Below are 3,271 nucleotides of genomic sequence, written 5' to 3' on the forward strand. Positions count from 1 at the left end.
CTCTACAGCTCCCTGACAGGGGCTGTAGCAGGGTGGGTGTCAGTCTTTTCTCCCAGATAACAAGCAACAGGACGTGAGAAAATGGCCTCAAGTTACTCCAGAGGAGGTTTAGACTGGACATTAGGAAAACTTTCTTCACAGACAGGGGTGGTCAAGCATTGGAACAAGACGCCCGAGTAGGTGGTGGAATCACCACCCCTGGAGGCGTTTAAAAAACACATAGATGTGGTCTTAGGGACATGGTGTAGTGATGGACTTGGCAGTGCTGGGTTAACAGTTGGACTTGATGATCTTAAAGATTCTATATAGGGATGAGGGATTTCTCTTGTACTTTGTTTTCAGGAAGATTTTGAGGGGCAAAACTAGTCTAGTGAACACTTATCAGTTTATGCTCTTAAAACCTGAGACTTGTCAGAGTGCAGACATGCTGAAGCCATGTCTACAAGATCTGTGTGAGATGAGGGGTGCAGTTCAATAAACTTGCTATTCACTAACCAAAGAACTGGAGGTAGGTGGTAACAGTCCATAGCTGTAAATTTTATGGGACAGGATGAATGGGTTTTCCTGTCTTTGCACCTAGGGGATCTGGAAAGCACCCAAGGGTGTCACTTGAAGAGCTGTTTGACTTCTGTTTTCTTTACCTCACAGAGAATGTGGTGTTTGCTCCTTTCCTTCTGCTTTTTCTCTTTTACAGTTCTAGAGCTTCTCCCTTGAGTGCAGCTTTGGGGTGAGAACACAGGCTGCTCTCAGACCAGTTTAGAGGTTGGCTTGGGAGGATGATACATTTTTTCTGAGTAAAAGAAATGAGACACAGGATGAAATACGTGAGGTGTAACCTTGTGAAAACCCAGCTAGAAACACTACAGTCTCAGGCAGAATACTCATTGTGTTTCTCTACCCCATTTGGGGTAACATTTCCTTATTCTTTGAAAAAATACTGTTTTATTAACACATTGCAGCAGAGACGAAGGGGTGTTATGTTTGGGGTTTTTTTGAGAAATATTTCTTGTAGAAATAATGAAATTGAGGCTATGGATATTTGCATAGACATGCCCATACTCTTGAGTGCTGTAAAATGGTATGCGTCTATACACTGTCCTGTCTGGGTTGCTCCCAATTTGACTCCAGTGATAGTGTGTTGATCTTTGGGGAATACTGTCCCAGAGCTTGAGCCCGGAGACTTGATAAGACACAGCATCATATGGGTGTGAGAGCCTGCAAGACTGCAGTCCAGAGGAAGAGCATCTTTTGGTGCTGATGCTTTTCCATATGAAAATCAGTCCTAAAAGGCACCATTGTTTGCGTGAGCATTACTTGCATATTGCTGACTAAATTTCTAAGTGCTTGTATCTCTAAGCAGACTTACTTCATTTCTCATACTTATAAAAGCTCATAAGGAAACCTTGCAAGTAGCTGACTGTGAGGATAGAAAGTGAACACTAGGGTATTGCCTGCTGCTCAGATGCCCTAACACACGCTGTGGTGTAAGGGAAGGATACACATATGCAAGTGCTGATCTCCAGCCAGGGCAGAAGAGAGTGAGACTGCTCTGAGGATATCCTATATACAAAGCCTATGAGGAACTGAGGTATATATACTGAGACCAGTCCTGCAGTGTCATGAGATGAGCTGCCACACTTGGGAAAAGCTCCTTTCTCTACTCACCTTGGTTACATGAGTGCCAGCTTTGTTGTCCTGGTCCAGACCCTTCATTCCTCTGATCAGCTTTCCTACTTGCAGATGGGCTGATAACCTCCTGGGGCACACAACTGTGGTGTTTGCCTGCTAGCTTGTTCTCTGATTATGAATGCCACAGACTGCTTGTAGACTGCGTGAAGAGCCCTTTCCTTGTAATCGTTTTATAAACTTTTTTAATAACTCCTTGTTTTCCTTTTAAGCAAATATGTAAAAGTAGTTTCTCATATCTAATCTTTTAGCCATCTGCATTATACTACCATGGACACTGACTTGCATGCCGCTTACAGCTGTGGTTTGTTTCTACAAGCCTGCGAGGAACCAGGCATCCACTTTTGGTGTCCCACTGGGGCTGGAGGGGCTGCCCTTAGGATGGCAGAAGTGTGGAGGGTTAGGAGATGCTCTCTGAAAATTAGAAGTCAGTATTTTTCACATAACTTTATAAATCCCACCCAGCAGCCACCACAGAGGCAGTGATGACTATTTTGATTTCTTATGACAAGTTAACAAGATGAAATAAGGACCTGGCAGAACATCAGTTTGGTAATTTTGTCCTCAAGTTGTGTAACAACACTTCCTTGGCCAAACTCAGAATTAAAAGAAAAAACAACTGGAAAGACAACTGGAAAGTGATGCTATGCAGGAAGCTCTAAGTTTGTTGTTGTTGTTTGGTTTTTTCTTTTGTTTTGTTTTTTTTTTAAGGAGATATATGACCCTGGGTCCAACAAATAGGGGAATTTTGTTTGAGGACTCTGGCACCCTGACAGGTTTCTGCTAGTCTGCTGGAGAGAAGGGGGATTCAATGCAGCATTGCTCTCTGGGTGGACACATGCTGAGTATTTGGGAAGTTTTGGATTCTGTTACCAGAAGGGTAAACTACTTCCTTGGTTTGTGCTTCTCATTGTTATTTCTGTTCTGCATGGGTGTATTCTCTGGATTTCTATTTTCATTCCTGCCCTGGCATCCCAGTCTCGGGGTGGTGCCTGTGTTGTGGGGCAGAGGCTCTCAGCAGCTCTCGTCCGCTGGCTGCACTTCCCCAGGGTCACTGTGTGCCCAGAGCTCACCACAGAGGGCAAAAGGCAAACAGCTGTAAATAACCTCAAATGTATTTGGATTTTTGCTTCCTCTGGGAGCCCCACTTTTGCAGAGAGGGTGCAGCAGCAGACAGGTATTTTGCCCTGTCCTGGACTCTGTCTCCTGTGTCCTAGTGAAAACAATAATGAATTATGAGCATGTGCCATCTTACCAGATTCTCACTTTCTTGCCTTCAAACTGAGAGCAGGGACATTGTGCAGCTCCGTCAAGCAGTACAAGGAGATCTGCAGTGAATTGAGCTATTATGACCTATTGCAAAGGTGTTTTTATTCCTCCCAGCTCATACTGGGCAGCTACGTTTGTACGAAGAGCTATTCCTCCACAGTTCTCCAGAATATGTCTCTCAGAGTGCTGGTTGGAGAGGACATTTTGTTCTGACCATTTCTGCCTCCAGACCAGATCTGCCTTCATTAACGGATAACCAAATCAAACAAAACCTCCAACCTTTCAATTAGAAGGCTGAAGCAAACCATGCCAAGGT

The sequence above is a fragment of the Falco rusticolus genome, chromosome Z (genome assembly GCF_015220075.1).
Source record: "Falco rusticolus isolate bFalRus1 chromosome Z, bFalRus1.pri, whole genome shotgun sequence".
Classification (NCBI taxonomy): domain Eukaryota; kingdom Metazoa; phylum Chordata; class Aves; order Falconiformes; family Falconidae; genus Falco; species Falco rusticolus.